Source organism: Linepithema humile, chromosome 3 (assembly GCF_040581485.1).
Source record: "Linepithema humile isolate Giens D197 chromosome 3, Lhum_UNIL_v1.0, whole genome shotgun sequence".
NCBI classification, from domain to species: Eukaryota; Metazoa; Arthropoda; class Insecta; order Hymenoptera; family Formicidae; genus Linepithema; species Linepithema humile.
Genome location: NC_090130.1, coordinates 10,550,412 through 10,569,242, shown reverse-complemented (window position 1 = coordinate 10,569,242; position 18,831 = coordinate 10,550,412). Strand labels below are relative to the sequence as shown.

Here is an 18,831-nt window from a genome sequence, read left to right as displayed (position 1 = left end):
GCGCGCCTGATACGACGCGAGACACGACGACAGCCGAGCGCGAGTTCCGCAAGATGGAGAGAGCGAAATTCTGGAAAGGCCAGCTGCGATCAGCTGTGACAGCGGGAAGGCTGCGATCTATACGTGTACGGATTATGGCGAAGGCGGTTGAGAATGAGCGGCTGCTATATTTTTCACGTATCAAGAGACACGGTAGTGTCTCGCGCCAAGTTCACGCGCAGCGCGAGATCGAACGTGTATCTTTACGCGAGCCCAAAGAGCCCAGAGAGCCGAGATTATCGGAACTTAATAATGCCTGGGCCGATCGAGTTAATAATAGCCTCAATCGATAGCGCATACCCAAAATATATAATAAAAGTATGCTTGTTTTTGCTCTACGTGCTCTATAAATAAACATATAAAAGTCCAAAATCGAAATGTCCAAAAATTATTATTAATTTTCTAGGATGTACAGTTACATTTTTCATCACTAGATGGCTATATTGACGTTAGTAGTTAGGTTTGTGTTGGTGGCGCTATAGGAGATAGCCGCGCTTACCAAATAACCTTACAGAAGATGTGTCAAAAGAATAATATTGAATTCGGCCACTCGCACTACATTGCATTGGTGCACACTCAAGGTTGCTTAGTGTTTACCAGTTTTTTATTCGTGTTCACCAGAATAGTGTAGTGCAGTGTAGTGCAGTGTAGTGCGAGTGATCAAATTCGTTATAAATGTATTAAGTGAAATAAGTGTATATGTATATAGGTTATAAGTGTTGTGTTTTATTTTTACTCATTAATTACACCAATTATGATAATTGATGATGTACACAAAGCATCGCGATATCACGCGTGTATTGCGTTATAATCCATCAACAATCCATTAAAAGCCTAAATTGATTTATCCGTCGATTGCACGGTGGTGTTTTGAAGATTTGTAGTGGACTCGGTTAATAATGCAAAACACGCTGCTCCATAATCTCACTCCGCGCTTAGTGTTAAATGCGACTGACTGATCCTCTTCTGTCATGCTGACATTGAATGCAATCTTCATATTAGACTTAATTAGACCGATATACGTATATGTATGTACAACTCGCACACATCAATCGAGTATATTTAGCATTTGATGCACGAGTATGCGAGGCATTAATCTTTCATTGGATATTAAATTTGCACATATAAAAGTGTGCATGTCAACTGTTATGCACTCGTCAACTTGTTTTGCAATAACTTTTTTGAGGGATTACATCTTTGTTAAAAATTTATTTGCGACACCAAAAAAAAATTATTTGTATACATTGTATACATTAAACGGAGCGATTACTTCATAAAAAAAACTATATCTTTTTCACGAAAAAATCTATTTCTCTTTAATAGAATTGTCAATTTCCCTTGCAAAAACAAACAAATTGTTGAAAAAAAATAAAGAGATTAAAGTGCAGTCTGTGTATCGCGCAATATATACGACTTGGAAAGTTGAAACGAACATGTGCGAACTATTGCAGCTTGAATCTTCTTTTTATTTTTCAGTTAAACTTGATGTGTGTATGTATTATAAAACAGTAACTAATTATGGCAACTTGTTATTATGCTGCTTAACAACCGGCACGGCCCTACCGTAACTGCATGTAGACGAAGCTGGTTACGCGGCTGCGCGCTTCTAGATAACTACGTCCTTATGTCGCGATATAATCGGATCTCGCGATAACGTTATTACACGTTATTATTATCGTTCGCGAGACGTGACCGTAATCCGCTTGCGGGCAAATCTCTGCTAGTTTTCTAGCTCGTTAACGCCGACCTATCCGCTGCAGACATATTCGCCATCGTTATATCGCTCGTCCGTATTTCCCTCCCATGAACGCCATCGCGTTCCACGCCTGTTTCACAGTTTGATCGGTAGGTTCGAACCCTCGATGATACGAGGAGAAATCTTTTTACAACCGCACCGTCTTACTGATATACATAAAAGATGAGCCAGCGCGATAGCTCCGTGAAAAGTTTGCGTACGGAATCGAACAACTGTATTAATGTGTGTTGTAGAAGAAAATCCATCAGAAATGCAAAATTATTTACCCCATTGTACTAACGAAACTAATGAGGTAAATTTGTATCTTCAACATCGGTACTTTTCCACAATGAAAAAAAATATATGAACTGTGTTAAGTTACATTTTTTTCGAAAATTGAGTTATTGTTATTACAAGACTCTATACTTCAATTTTTATCCAATTGCAGTTTCCAACGAATCATTTCAATAGAGATTTTGACTGTGTAAAGTTAAGTCACATTAAAATCATATTCCGTAATCACGCAACTTTATTTCCTGAAACGTATCAAAATTTGATATTATATCTGTGAATACAAACAAATCTGCAAAACGTTACAAGTATTTTATTGAGAGCGTATCAAAAGTAAAAAATCTCTTTAGATCTTGGTCCTAAAAAATTATATTTATTTGACTTAACACAGCTTACCTCCGAGGTGCTCATATATATTAAATCTTGTAATAAAGAAGAAATGATGATAGGAGTCGTCACGACGTAAAATGGCGCGTAATCTTGAGATAAAGTACTGCTGTACTTTCTGCAATTTCAGTTTTCTTGTTTTCCCGATTTTCCCGGTTTTCTCCAGCGAGTAAGATCGATCCCCTCAGACGTGGCGAAGGACAGCGCGGGGAGAATCGCGCTATGTTGTAGCTACGCGATCGCTCGAAACGTCGGATCGGTATCCCGATTACGTGCGCTCGCGCGCTTGCACACACATGTTATTAACAACAACGTGGTTGAAACGTTCGCAACTCGCGCCGACTCGGCAAAAAACCGGCCGTTGACGTGGTCCCCGACCCTTCTTCTCTCGCTATCTCTCTCATCGGCAGCCTGATCGCGACGTCGGCAGGCGCGACGTCGAGGTCGGTCACCCTGCGGAAGATCGGCCGACGAGAAAAAGGGAGAGCAGGAATGCAAGAGAGACACCGGCCGACCGACCGGCCGACCGACCGATCGGCCGACCGACCGACCGGCCGGTCGGTCGGTCGGTCGGTCGGTTGATCTCCGCGCCTTCCGTCGTCCTTGCACTCCTTCGCGGACCGAGAATAATCGCTTCATCGTCTTCTTCGTCTCAGCTTAGATTTCGCAAACACCGAAACGATCGTCTGTAATCTGATCGATGAATCCGGCTGACTAGAGTCAGCCGATGATGCGCCTTTAATCCTTACCAGGTGAAAATTGAACGACACTGTCAACTTTACCAGCCTCCCTTCTCACCTCCTGCCTTCCTTCGCGTTCTTTCGCGTCGACGAGATATCAATAATAGCAGAGCATTGCGATTTTTATTTCATATCTCACACGTGCGGTTTCTTATAACGTGCAGTTCGTAATGGCATTACTGCCAATGCGGATATCGTTGGAAATCATTTCCCAATGCAATATAGGATTTATTGAAATCTTGAATAAGGTTTTCGTTGATATTGATAATTGTTCAAGAGTTATCATGTAAAACTAATAAATTACCATATTGCCGATTTAACACTCAACGTGACAATTCGAGAAAAGATTCACTCCAATAACTTGGAAAATATTTTTGCGTATTGTATACAAATCAATAAGATATGAATTCAAATTGAAACAAGACTACTTATTTTATCAATTAATTGCATCAATGGGTTAAAAAGAAAAATGTTGCAAGGTATTTACTCATTTGTACTATATCTGTGCATAAAAAGATTTGTTGTTAGTTTGATTTAAAACTTACTTCTCTTTTCTGTGTGCGCTCGTGTGTGATAAATATGTATTTTCGCGCTTTATCGAAACAGGAAAAAATTGCACAGCGTTGCGACAGATTTTTTAGCATTAATTGACGTAGTCTAAACATCTGAGATGTTATCATCTCCAGCTTGCGTCATTTCGACCACGATTAATCCGTCGTATCCGCAGCCGGGCGCGATTAATCGGTTTTGACGCGTCGGCTTTTACGGCGTGTCAGGCAGCGAATTCTTTCGATTATCGCGGGGGTCACCGCCGCGTTTAATAAATCACGAGGTGCTCGCGGATGAACCGTTCTTGTCCGGTGTTTCGCAAGCGCGGCGAGATTAGCGGAATTTGCGAGCAAAAATACGCGATGGCGGCGTTCATCGGCGCGGTCTTCGTCTCGGCGCACTTTGGCACGCATTTAATCGCCGAGCGATTATACTTTCGCGCGCTTCACAGGACAAATTCATTCGCTATTCGTTTGTTTCGCGCGCTGTGTTTGCAGCTTATCTACTCATATCGTCCAAAAGTATTCCTTTCATTCAAGCCTTATCGCGCCTTTTTCGTTTTCGAACTCTTATGGTTAAGTCAATCATTTTTAATCACTCCGGGCTATTTTTATCAATATGCCGCCGGTTGATCGCGTTTATCGAAATTGTTGTTAATATTATTAGAGAAAATACTCCGAGACAAATTATAGAAAATAATCCAGGTAACTCTGAACTTGTTCGAAAGAGTCGACTAAAATGTTGCATTTAGAAGTGATGTATTATTCGCTTCGAAGCATATTCTCATATTCATTGGATTATTTTGGATTTTGCGAATCGAAATAGCAGCAAACAAAATATATTTTTTAAAGACTTCGATGGAAAATAACGAGCGAATCGCTGCGATCGCTTCAAATATATGCTGCAAAAATGTGAGGAAATGCAAGAAAAAGAAGGAGAGGCATGTACGAATTCTTTGTCACGTCTCTCTGTCTTCAAATCGATCATTCGATATGAATATTATGAAAAGTTGACGCGCTTCTCGAGTGCTCGCTCTGCGCGCAGACAGGAGTGAAGAAAACTGTAATAAAAAAAAAATTAAAAAAAAGAAGTAATGAAGAAGGCGAATAGAAGAGTTATCGCGTCGTAGTGGATAAAGAAGAGAAGGGCGACAGAATGACAGGCCTCTTTAATGATCACCTCGGCATAGAATTTTCTCATTATATTACGCGCTATACATCTCTGCACATACGAATGTAAACGCGTAAATTTTCGTCGTGGGCGCGAAGAGCCGTGGTACAGATCTGGAGGTGGTTATACCGACAGTGGTGGCGGCAGTGGTGGAGGCAGAGGTTACGCCGCACGCTCGGCAGAGCCGGGCCAGAACGAGGAACAGCACACGGGAGTGCGACGAGGAGGACGGCGGCAAGAAAGAAGGGGAAAGATCGTCGGGGAGGGAATGAGGACCCGTACCGACGACCCTGAGATATGATAGCCCAGGGGTGGTCAACCGCGTCTGAACTGCCGAGCCCGCCGGAAGATAACCAGCACACTCGCGCGCACCACAGCGTTGTTGTAGCTGTCACATTTCCCAAGTTCGCGTCGAAATCAGCCGGCAACGACACGTGATGATCCAACGATTCTATTTCTGCACACATTATGTACAATCGAAGACTGTGCGATGTGGAAGAAAAATTGGAAGTTTATCGAGCAAAAGGCCGCGGTGCCTTGAAAAGTGCGTTATTGCGAAAATATTGACAGAAGAGAAATCTAGTATACTATATTTTGTTGAAAGATGAAATGACAGGAAAAATATTCTCACCGAGAGAGACTGATGGGAAGCCAACGGACGAAGGCGCGCGATACTTGCAAGTTCTGGTCGAGTCGCTGGATGATCACCCCGGTGATAGCCGGTTATCATGCCCCCCCCTCCCCCCTCCATTATCTCCCGTCTCGCTGCCCTCCCTGGCCTTTTTCCACCTCCGCCGCCGAGCAGCGTTGCTGCTCAGTCCCTTCGCCATGCCGTTGTCTTTCCTCCCACCCCCGCCGATCCTCGCCTTCGATCCCAACAACCTTTCGTCTAGACGGCGCGCGCACGCACACACCCATAGCGGCCGTGTCTCATCGCACACAGAGAGATACGTGCGAGCTTGCGCGCGTACGAGTACATTGTGTGTACGTGTTAAGCGACGTCACACACGCGCAATCGCGTCGCCACGTCGTCCGCAGGACACGCGCCGGCGATAAAGTCTGAATAGGAGACAGCAGCAGCAACAGCAGCAGCAACAGCAGTAACAACAGCAGCAACAACAGCAGTCGCCGTCGTCGTCTTTGCCACCGCCATACTCATCGTCGTCCGTCGACGTCGTCATCGTCGTCGTTCGGTCGTCATGAATCGGAGGAAAAGCGCAATGATGCACGCGCCGACTGCTGCACGCTCGACGCACGCGCTCCGTCGTCGCGCAAAATGCAATCGTAAAATCTCGCAAGAAGCATCAAGTCACTTTTATTGCGCCGTGCAGTAAAAGCTTCTTGTCTCATACGATCGAGTTTTATTTTTATAATTTATCGGCGTCTCGAAATGTCTGCGTCTTCACCGACACAAATGTTGAACCGTTAAAAACTGAGCCAAGCGCTCGAGACAGAGGGAAAATCTCGGAGCGTGAGAATTTTCGTGGCAAACTTCCGCGTAGGCGAACGGCAGGAGGACAATTTCCTCGTTGTCTAGTCTTGTTTCGTCTGCTTGGCGCAAATTACGAGGCGCGTCCCTTCGCGGGGCGGGAGGGGCGGCGAGCAGTTAATTATACGCGTTATATCGCCGAGCGTATACGAAGCGGTTAATTCGGGCTGGTAAACAACGACGTCGGAATTCCGCGAGCGTGCCGCGGGCGCACAAACACCAGCGATGGCGGCAGGTCTGCGCTGTCGCCGGTCGTCTCGTAACGACAGGCGTCTACACGCCGTACGATAAATAAGACCAAGAGACACGAGAGGAGACGTTTTTTTTCTCTCTCCGTCCCTCTCGCTTCCTCCCTTCGCTACCGAGACCCGCCTTTCTCTTTCTCTCAATGATGACTATACGCCGTCACGCGCAGCGCGCGCGTACAAACGTCGGGATCGCCGACGAACGAAACGACGTCGGAGACAGACGGTACGCCGACGACAGGCGACCTTGGCTGCGGTGAGAAGATGAGCGAGGAGGGTTCCCCGAGGCCCGTCCGTTCCCTACATCACTGTTAGGTGTCCCTTAAAGTGCGATTTCACTGACGACGGTCCAGTGAGATGACGATGTCGCACAGGGTGCTTATGCGCGCGCGCGCGCGAAAGAAAGAGAGAGAGCTTATCTTTCTTTTGCTTTCATCTCTTTTATTCTTTTTCTCCTTTCGCTTCTTCTTCTCGCGCTTTATCCGGTCTCGAGTTTCTCTTCTTTCTCTCTTTCGGTCCTCTTTCTCTCTTGCTGTTTTTCGTCCCTCATCATACCCCGACCGGCGCGGCGTCACCACCATTACCGACCGCTCCAGCTCTCTCTCTCTCTCTCCCCCCCCTTTCCCTCTTCTACTTTCTCTTTCTCATACTCCTGCTTGGTCGACCGTGCGCTTGCTAACTCGCTCTCACGGGCGCGGGTGTGAGAAATTATCGGTGAGACCGACGGATCGTCCCTCTCTCTCAATGCGAGACGACGACACGACAAGCCAGAGAGGGTGAGGGGAGGAGAAGGAGACGGGCGACTGGTGTCTGGTGGTATCTTAACGGTGTGCGCGTACATGCCCGTGTATATCGTGTGTGTGTGTGTGTGTATGCACCGCGTCTACTCGTGATCGGGGGCAATGTCGAAATTCCGTCGGGAGGACCAACCGTCCATCAGTCGCGTTAGCCGCGTTCTTTTTACTAGATCGAAAACGAGACCGTCCGAATTATGTCACAATAAGCGACAAATACATAGTGTGACGCACGCGAAACACGCGTCCACGAAAATGGGTCGACTCCGTTGATTTCGTCACTCTCTCACTCCGTCTTTTCCCGATAAACAGATTTGCCTCGTGGCGAAGCGATCGATGCACTTCGATAGAGATGTTTCGTAAAATAGTGCGATGAGTTTTTAATGATACACGTCACATTGGTAAAGCTAATATTATTACTTTGCCAGAAACGTAAGCAGATGTAATTAAATGTATAAAGAGCGGCAAAAGAATTGATTCGACGAAGATAAAACGTAGATTTTTATTTCAATGTACGTAATATTTTATTTTCGGCGCAGTTGTTTAAATGTTAATCACGTTAGTAGTTAAATTCGGAGTCGATAATTTGCTCGAAAATTTTGAAGCAAACTTTCAATATTGTCAACCGTTGAAGCGTAATGATACAACGAGCACTGAATTCATTTTCTTATATAATTTTTTAAAAAACAAAAGCGATCACATTGGCATCCCACACACGAATTAATCGAGTAACTCGATTTGCAACACATTAATTTTGAAGAAGAAAACGACATTTGATCGATCAATATTCATGGAGACCGAAATATAACAAGCTGGTACAATTTCAAGTATAATTTCGTCCTTCGCAAAATACGATGTGATGTGCGCGCGAATTAACAGGATCGATTGTAATGCCTATTGTTCCGACTAACTCGCGCGAGTTGCGCGTACTTGAGCACTCGCGTTGCGTCGATTTTCTGATTGACTCTTCGAGCACTTTGCTCGATTCAAGCCTTGCTCTATTTTAAGACTGAAAAAGAACTGATTTAATTGTGAAACAATATTAGCGCACATTTCGTCATTTTCGCGTTTGTGTCGCGCTGCTCGCATTTCAATAACAATGTTGAAACATTTTACTCATTGTTTCATCATTAGTCCGATTGTTAGTCTCGCAATCAAACAAAAATGGATTCTAGATGATTATACACATCCGGGTTAATCACGCATATTAAATCGGCAATTTGCCTTAATTTTTCATTGATCTCGATACGCCAGAAATGAAAATAATTTCCTTGCCATTAGCATCGTTTTATAAGTCTCATAAGTCGTTTTTTCATCATCGATTTTCAATAAAGTATTGTTCCCTACCTGTTAAAACCACGATGATTTTTAGTTTTTTTTTGTTTATTTTGCTTATTAGTATTTAATCTTTAACTGGTGCAAATTTCAAAAAGATTGACAGAGTGATCAAAAGGTGGCATCCGAAAGCTCAAATCAAGAACATTTGCGACATTGTGTGCTTTATGAATTTTGTAAAAAAATATAAAGCAATAGTGATAACTAAAAACATGAATTTGGTTTATCCGCAATCCCGAGATGCAAGAACATGTTAAAGATGGTTTTCGAGATTTTGAAGAAATTTTGATGATGTCAAAAATGACATCAAAGACCATTTTAATTCTAAATCACAAAGTTTTTATAAGTTAGGGATCGAAAAGTTAATTAAATGGAAAGGGGTGATAAAAAAACGATGGAGAATACATTGACGATTGAACTCGTAATGCTTTTCTGTAATTACACGTGAAACTTTTGATAAAAAAAGACGAGACTTATAAAACGAGCTGATATAATAAAAGTTTAATACAAGTGCAATATGTCACAAAATATTTATCATTATTTGTGCAGTTTTATCATCGATCGATTCGATCGTTGAATCTTTCATCCGTTGAATTCGATTCGAGATTCCGCGAATCATCTCGCAATTATAAATCCGAGAATCATTCATAATTAAAGCTATTATTTTAATATACGTATTTGTAAATGAACACACGCTACTACAGGAGAATTGATCTTCGTCATGTGGCTTTCGTATTGACTTTTTTTAAGAGTTGAGTGAGATTTATCACGGAAGCGACGTCTTAATCGGAAGTCAATCGAGATGCCCTTGATGCATCACCGCGCACAGAATCCGAGAGAGAGAGAGAGAGAGAGAGAGAGAGAGAGAGAGAGAGAGAGAGAGAGAGAGAGAGAGAGAGAGAGAGAGAGAGAGAGAGAGAGAGAGAGAGAGAGAGAGAGAGAGAGAGAGAGAGAGAGAGAGAGAGAGAGAGAGAGAGAGAGAGAGAGAGAGAGAGAGAGAGAGAGAGAGAGAGAGAGAGAGAGAGAGAGAGAGAGAGAGAGAGAGAGAGAGAGAGAGAGAGAGAGAGAGAGAGAGAGAGAGAGAGAGAGAGAGAGAGAGAGAGAGAGAGAGAGAGAGAGAGAGAGAGAGAGAGAGAGAGAGAGAGAGAGAGAGAGAGAGAGAGAGAGAGAGAGAGAGAGAGAGAGAGAGAGAGAGAGAGAGAGAGAGAGAGAGAGAGAGAGAGAGAGAGAGAGAGAGAGAGAGAGAGAGAGAGAGAGAGAGAGAGAGAGAGAGAGAGAGAGAGAGAGAGAGAGAGAGAGAGAGAGAGAGAGAGAGAGAGAGAGAGAGAGAGAGAGAGAGAGAGAGAGAGAGAGAGAGAGAGAGAGAGAGAGAGAGAGAGAGAGAGAGAGAGAGAGAGAGAGAGAGAGAGAGAGAGAGAGAGAGAGAGAGAGAGAGAGAGAGAGAGAGAGAGAGAGAGAGAGAGAGAGAGAGAGAGAGAGAGAGAGAGAGAGAGAGAGAGAGAGAGAGAGAGAGAGAATAAACGCTCCGCCGAGTGAGACAGCGTGCGCGGAACACGAATGATTTTTGCGTTGTGCGACACGCCGGACTAATCAGCCGGTGGATCGGCATTCGCGATATATACGCACATATATATAGCGTGGCGTCTGGTGTGCCGCGGGTGCGAGAGAGCAGCCGATAAGTCTCGGGCTGCTTGCACCCTGCGGGAAAATGAGACGAGACGCGGAGTGCGAGAAAGAGGTAAATGCGGCCACTGCGCCGACGGCGGCGGCTGCAGCGTTGGTGATAGTGCTGGTGGTGATGGCGACGGCGGCGGCGGCGACGGCGGCGGCGGCGGCGGCGGCGGCGGCGGTGGCGGCGGTGGCGGCGGCAGCAGCAGCGGCAGCAGCAGCGGCGGCGGCGGCGGCGGCGATGAGATGGAAGACGAAGGGGAAACACTCTGTGACTTTGGAGTGGGGTTGGCGGACAGGAGAGGGGTTAGGCGAGGAAGGACGGCAGAGTCGATGGTGCTGCAGTCTGACAGACACTGGACGCGTTCAGTCTGCCGCGAAACCTGGAATGCATCGGGTGTAGCGTCAACGAGCGTCGTCGTCGCCGCCGTCGTCGCCGCTGCCGCCGCCGTCGCCACCGCCGCCGCTGCCACCGTCATCGTCGCGACACCCAAGTGTTATCCCAAGCTTCGCTCCGATTTTTCGCGCACGCCGGACACATCCGCTCCGTCCTATGATTATCGTCGAGACGTGACACACGACCGCGAGAACAAACGGACGCCATCGGTATATCGCGGCGTAACGTCTGTGTGAACGTCTCTGTGTGTGACAACGCTCTGACGTTATGTGATTTTTGCATCGACGCCTCTCTTCGGCTTTGTTTGCGGGACGAATATCGCATCGGAAATTGTGGCGGGGATTCGCGGTGATACGTGACAGTGAAAACCTGTCTAATGGGAAGACTGAAAGATCCCCGCGGACTGATGGACGCGCAACAGCGACCAGCGATGCAAAAACGGCGACGACACGAACGCGCGAGATGATTTCGGGAGTCAAGGTCGGGCCTGTCTAGACTACTGCTGCCGGCTGTGTATCTCGACGTCATTCAACGTCTGCGAAACGGCGCGCGCGTACGCCAGCAGACTTTCCGATAATACTGACCTGGCCGAGAGTGCTGAGTGATTCGTCTCTCTCTTTTTCTCTCTCTCGGAAATTTCTGGGAATCCTACGCTACGAGGCGACAGCAGACACTCGGACGGAAAGAGAGAGAGAGAGAGAAAAGTCTTCTCCCTTCTCCCGCGGCGATATGCAGTGCTATGGAAGGGGATAACACAGTCGCGCTGCTGCTCCCATTAGACGCAAGCCGTTAAACGACCGTAACGCTTATGGTTAAGTGGAATCGCCAGCGGAGCGCGGAGCACCGGATACAATCGAATTAAGTGGGAACGGGGTCGCTTCCTCCTAACGGGCCTCGCCGATCGAACGTCGTCGTCGTCGTCGTCGTCGTCATCGCCGTCATTGCCGTCATCGCCGTCATCGCCGTCATCGCCGTCATCGACATCATCATCGGTGGAATTGACTGCCGTGACAGTGTCTTTCCTCCGCGAAAGCGCACCGTTCGATGCGCCACGAGTCGACGAGCGAAGCGAAAAATGTCGCGTTCTGGTGACCAGCAGTAGTAATAGTAGTTGGTGATCGGTGCGGTTGTTGTTGCTACGACGACGACGACCGGAGCGAGTGCTATTCGGCAAACTGTTGGAAGAGATCGTGGCAGGCGAAAGTGTCGGTGGTGCGTTTATGTCAACTCGACGAGGCCGGCCGACGTCGACGGCCAGTGGTTGTTTCCGGCTCGCCGACAACAACCTGGCGGTTTCTCCGTTCAAATGAAGCTGAGGCGTCGCTACATGCAGACGCTCGGCGTCTCCGTGAAACAGCTGCGCAGGAAACTACTCGAACTGGGCGCGCGAATCCTCCACGTCCAGGGGTCGAAACCACGCGACATGGCACTAGTGGTATGCAAATGCTTTTTTCTTTTCTCTCGCCGCTCGATGCGTCTCCTTGTTCATTGGGTTTCGCACAGTCTTCGGACGTCGAGCGTGCTAATGCGAATACGACGATACGATTGTTCCAAATGAATTGTATCATGTGCTAGAAAATGTTTTTAAAGAGGATCGTATTAAATTTCGTTGAATTTAATTATCAAGCTATGGATATTTCTTTATTGCAATTTTAGGATTGTTCTCTTGCGACAAACTCGATACATGTCATTTTAGTCTGTTGAAATTTTGGTGTTATAAATAGAAATCGAGAATTATCTACATTTTTATAATCGCTGTAAGATATATTTTTGTATTATCGGAAATTGAACTCGACCTTTCCGAATTCTTATAGCGAAACTTGACCAGAATCTGTCTGTTCCTTAATTTCCGCGAAAATTAAATTAAATTACCATAAAATAAAATTGATTATAAATTTACCAAAAGACAAATTCCTGCTCATTCATTTAGATTCTTGAAATATAATTTGTGAAAGCTTGTTTCACGTGAAACAGCTGTCATTAAAATTTCAAACGATTATATTAGAATATTCTCTGTATTAAAATTAGATTTTCTCATCTATTAACACAAACAGATATACGAGAAAATAAATCGAAAAATGGACTGCTTTTAAATGTTTCTTAATTCGTCTGTAATTAGATTAAATAAAGTGGCGCAAAAACGCTTTTTTAAATACTGCAATTCTAGGCGATAGTATTGTGTGTCCGAAGCTTTATTTCAGTTGATGGTCAACACGTAGGCACATAATGATATAAATTACGACAGACGTACGATGCGTCATGTCGGTGAAAGTATTTTATGCGATTAGTGCGTGCAAAAAAAAATTACCTCTGCCGAGATATCTCCCGGTGTACTGCACTTTGCATAGATGATTTACACATACATGTGCATTAAATTTATGTGAAAGAGCAATATATCTCGGATAAAATATTCTTTAATTTTGCAAATCAAATTGATGAAATCTACTGATGCGATTGTCGCATAAATTCTCAGTACACAGATGTTAAAAAAATACTTTTTCTTTAGTTTTCCAAAGCTGTCTGTCTCTTCCAAGTACGGATCTGATTAAATCACAATTCACTCAACGACAGTTCACATTCTCCTATTATTTTAAATTAAAAATTGCTATACTCTTCAATTAAAATACGAGAAATGATTGAAAAGTGGAAAGTAGCATGAATTTTACTGGAAACTTGGTATTATGAACATTTTTGAGGGACGGAGAAAGAGAGATGGAAGATTAAGAATCTCAAGTGTTGTTGACGCTCAATATCGCTTGATACGCAACTAGATAGGTGGCATTCTTTATGCTGCACGGTACAAAAATATAACTGTACTGACTATGAGACTCATTCCGCTTCTTCGTCTCTTTCTTCATTGTTGCGAGAATGAGCAAGCGTCGCGACGGCGAGAAGGAGGGAAGGGAGAAAAGAGAACGGGGGTGGAAAGGTGCGTTCGGGAACTCTTGTATCGAACTCTCGAAGGGAGAGGTGGTATAATAAAAGAAGCGGAGAACGCGAGAGAGGCCGTTACACTGTCTGCCTTGTATGTTTCTTCCGTCTGGCACAGAATGCGAGGCAGGCTTTCACTGCAGTTTTCTCGTCTGGGTCGGCTGCTCTACTCCTCTATCTCGTTCTTTCGTGCATCGACAATACCCCCCTCCCCCTTCTCTCTCTCTTTCTCTCTCTCTCTTTCTCTCTCTCTCTCTCTCTCTCTTCTGTTCATCGCAAAAGAGCGAATGAACGTCGGTTGATACCTTCACGTGGCACTTTTAAATGTCATCAGCCTGTGATTCTTGAGATTGATCTCGTGAACACGAGTCTCAGAAATGGCAGCTGTTCATTAGCAGACTCTGTATGACACACTGACACCTTTGAGGTGATTAATTTTCTCAAGAAATTATTAATATTTATACCATTTATACTTAGTGACTTCATGAATGTAATTTCACAACTTTAATGATATTGACTTATTAATTACTGATTCGACTTTAAAGTAAAAAACTTTTACGCAGAGTCTTATGGCAAAAGTTGTTATATTGCTGCAATTGTTCTAATGATTTTGATAAAAAACTAGTTAATAATAAATGAAGTCATAATGAAGCTTTTAGAAAAAAATTACAATAGTTTACTTGTTAATTATTGAGAAATTAAAGTTTGAAATTTGAAGATTTCTATTACACTACTTACTTAGTGATGAAGCACTGATATAACAATGTGACAACACTGCATTATTGTGACGTACGAGGTTAATGTAAATGCGCGCTTTTTTAATCCATTTTTCGTTATGTCTTATTTCCCTTGACATATTTCAGACATACTTAATAATATAAAAAAATTACAATCACAAATAGAATATACAATCACGATATTTCACCTTACAGGTTAGAAATTCATAAATAAATTAATACATTGTTGTCACATTTACGATAATGCATAATGTATAGTTTAATACACATATCAGAATACAGTAATCGTAGTTTCGTGTTTATAAATGAGAATTTCTTAGCCTATTATTTCCTCACAAAAGCATTATTTTTAGCCAATACTGTCACGCTCGAGTCACCTTAAGTATTGTGAAATCTTTTTCGGCCACGATATATTTAATATACGAATTTATAATCCACATAATTTCACTAAAAAGTTATAAATATTTCCTATCTTAGGTTAGGTTCCAAAACGTCTTTTCGGAGGACAATTTTACTCGAAATATATAGTACACGTAACGTATACTATATTATATTGAGTAAAATTTTCCTCGGAGAGGACGTTTTGGAACGTAACCTTAAAAGAGGCATGTTATTTACTTTCGAGGCCTCTTTTCGTTGTCATCACGACGGTTATCGATCGGTTTGTCTATTGCCAAGTTTGCGTAGACGAGGTTGTTATAGAGATGATTGCGTTTGACAGTTTGTATTTTGACAGCTTTATTTTAACAGCTGTTTGACAAGTTTAAAGTGTTGAAAGGAAAGAAAAGAAGGCGCGCGTGTAACGCACGCGTGTATGTCTAGTAATAAATAAAAAATTGGTTACATACATGTAGCATTGAGTTTTTAAGATATATTCGACGCATTACAAAAATACAGAAAATTGCATTTGTGGCATGAGAGCAAATCAAGTGCATTCGAATCGGCGCTTTCGTCGTTTCTCAGAAGAACATTAGCCTTTCGACGGAGATTTATTTAGCGTTGGATCTAACGGTTGCTCTAATCGCGCTTGTTGGTATAGCGAGCACGGCAGTCTCGTTAACATGCGTCGGCTCGTAGCGCGGCACGCTGCGCGCATAATTCGTATATTTGTTAAGCGCGAACCATATTTAACCGCTAATATAAGTAGAAGACACTGCACGACACAGTGATGTATTTTAAACCGCATTTCACAAATGAAATCGTCTAAGATGTTAGAGTGCAGGCAGCTGGATAGAATGTAATAATGTTATGCTCGTTTAATATTTGTTAATTTTTGCTAAACATGTATCATATCTGCAAGTGTGAGAAACGCTGAAATTAGAAGAAAATGTATTTAGAGGTAAAACATAGACATAACGTAGGAATCGTTTAAAATTATTGCGAGTTAAAATATTAATTTTACAACGTTTTACTGAATATTATCTGCGAAGATATTTAATGCTCAACGGTCAGCTATTACGAAGTTGATATACAAAAATATTGATATTATCGATAACGATTTATTATTTGAAAGATATATCGCGTTTCAATGCGTGGATATTTTGTAAATGGAGTAAATAGGTTAGAAATGTAACATTTTTTATTCTATTTTTACACTCTTAGATAGATTTCTCTGAAGAAATCCCATGTGTCAGACGTGGTCATCATCCTGAAAAACAACGTCACGCTCGCGCATGGCCGCCTACGCAAAATGTGCAAATATTAGCTCAAATCGAAAATTAGGTTAATGTGGTCGATGCTTCTTTTTTTTGTTTTTTTTTGTTTTTTATTTATTTTATTAAACAACTTGATCGAGGGGGAACGATAATGAGATCATTTATACAAGAGCGACTCATACGAGGGTGGCTTGCTCAATCATATACGTACTATATTTAAAGTATGATATAACAAATATATAGAAGCACAATGTACACTAACATTATCATCAATCAAAGTGTTTATCTTACTTGGAAATTTAAGTACCACGTTAAAAAGTCTGAGTACACTACATAAGCATATTTGAAAAGTGCAAAGTATAATTATTGTTGAAATAGAAAATTGTTACAGAGTGATATAAGATGTTGCTTTAGCAGCAACAGATAATTTTTAATAAAATTTGTAATACAATCTAAAGAAAATTTGTAAAATAATTGGAAGATTCTTATACACATTCAAGGCATGAGATTACTATTGTACAAGACAAATACTGCAAAACGTCAGCTTGCTTTACCGTTTACGCTACTAACAAGTAAACCTACTTTTGCGTTACTCGCCGATTTTATTGAAACTCGGTACACTTGTAGAGCGGTCAACAATAATACACACGTATTTTTTTTATATCGGCAATGGTGCAACTTTAAGGGTGAAAACTACCCCTAAAAGAAGTCAAAATTTATCATTTTTTTAAATATTATCTTGATAAATATTGATGTAACAAAGAAATGTTTCGAATATAAGTTGTAGCTCTTGAAAAAATACATCATTTATGTCTTATGCATTTTTTGCATAGAACCAATATTTTTCGAAAAAAATGAGATAATGCGTTGTAAAGTGTATGCGTGGAGGCATTGTGTTCCGTCCTCCTGCGGGGGGCTCCACCATCAAAAAACTATACACATAGGTTGGGTTGAAACCTCGCTTCGCGTTGTAAAGTGTATGTGTGAATGCAGTGAGTTCCCCCTCCGGGGGTAGAGGAGGGAACCCATTGCATAGTGCGGAAGGAGTGTCTTTCCTATTATCTCATTTTTTTCGAAAAATATTGGTTCTATGCAAAAAATGCATACAACATAAATGATGTATTTTTTCAAGAGCTACAACTTTTATTCGAAACATTTCTTTGTTACATCAATATTTATCAAAATAATGTTTAAAAAACGATAATTTGAATTTTTAGAGGTTGTTTTCACCCTTGAAGTTGCACTATTGCCGATATAAAAAAAATACGTGTCTATTATTTTTGACCGCTCTACAAGTGTACCGAGTTTCAATAAAATCGGCGAGTAACACAAAGGTAGGTTTACTTGTAAAAGTGAAGGTACTTTCTTTTAATGTATGTCGCAAATAATTATATTTTTCGGCATTGTAAGTTTTAGAAAGTTTTAGAAAGACACATTGTTCTGCTCTACATTTCAGATACTTTACATGTTGCTAGACCGACAAATATTCATCAACAACTTTTAATTTAATGTATCTGTCTGAGATTAATAAATTTAAAGATTTTATAAATTTTATGATCCTTCGTTCAAAAGAATGCTAAGCAAGCCAAAATTGTGTTTAATATAATACGATAATCAATTATCAAAAGACTGACGCGATAAAACTATAATATTCAATATTTTGCACAATTTTGTTGAAGTGAAACATTGCTTCAGCTCACACAACCTTTACGTAAAAATATTAACGCGTAAAATGTGTCACGCGTATCCACAAATAATAATTCCGGCGCTTGTCTCGCATCAAGTGTTGAAAGCAGCACATCCCGTCCTATGAAAAAATATTATCAAGTTCGAATTTATATATATTCGCGTCTTTATATATAAAACCCATAAGAATGTCTGGAAAGAAGAAACGCGCTTTCGTGTGTGCGGCGGCAACGGCCTTCGTTTTCTATGCCTATCTACATAAAGCGTAGTGGTGGAATAATTTTTCTCAGGCGTAAAGCAACGCTTCGCCGGGCGATGGTGCAACGGCGAAAAATGCAAGCAGGAATGTATAGGAAGGTTGCACACTCTGTTGAATTATTCCGCGCGGTAAATGACCGCGCAAGAAAAAACAACTCCGAGCGATCTTTACTCGTTCATTTTCTAATTGAAACAAGCCGCATTAGAAAGCGCGGTAACTGCTGGTTGAAAAAAAAATAAAGAAAAAAAATCTACACGTATGCCGCTGCTAAAGTTAATCGCACAATCTTGAGTTTTGGCACGACTCTAGAAGTTTATTTCTTTTTCTCGAAAATTCGTCATTTATAAATCTATATTAAGAATTTTTTTTAATTTAGGAAAGACGTTTAATGGCAGGCCATTTATTAACGTCATACTTATCCTAAAGAATTTTTTGCCATGGAATAAAATAACGTTTTCTTTAAATTTTCCGAAAATTGATTGCGTTTGTTGTGCAATTAAGACCAAAATATTGAAAATAACGAATGGAATTTCTAAGAATATTTGACTGTTTTAAAAATAGGCGACGCGCAAGTGCGCGTCGAACCACGTGTCGTCGCTTATCACGGTCTAAAAACGGCATCCTGACGCCGCAGTGTTTTAAAAGGACATGTCGCAATCGTCGCGTCTAGACGGTTGCCGTTACTATTATCCAGGCCTCGTTAACGCTTATCTCCGTCAAACGG

General features: G+C 42.3%; 1 protein-coding gene and 1 long non-coding RNA gene across 2 annotated transcripts in view; one reads left to right on the top strand and one right to left on the bottom strand.

Moving 5' to 3' along the window:
• The window catches only part of LOC105674690 (uncharacterized), a 70,716-nt gene that overhangs the window by 38,084 nt on the left and 13,801 nt on the right, over positions 1-18,831 (top strand). The gene's annotated exons all lie outside the window — the stretch shown is intronic.
• Positions 4,891-5,908, bottom strand: LOC136998422 (uncharacterized). The gene is made up of 2 exons (XR_010888991.1): positions 5,543-5,908; positions 4,891-5,368 (listed from the first exon to the last, which is right to left on the bottom strand). It is a non-coding gene; the product is annotated as an uncharacterized lncRNA (long non-coding RNA).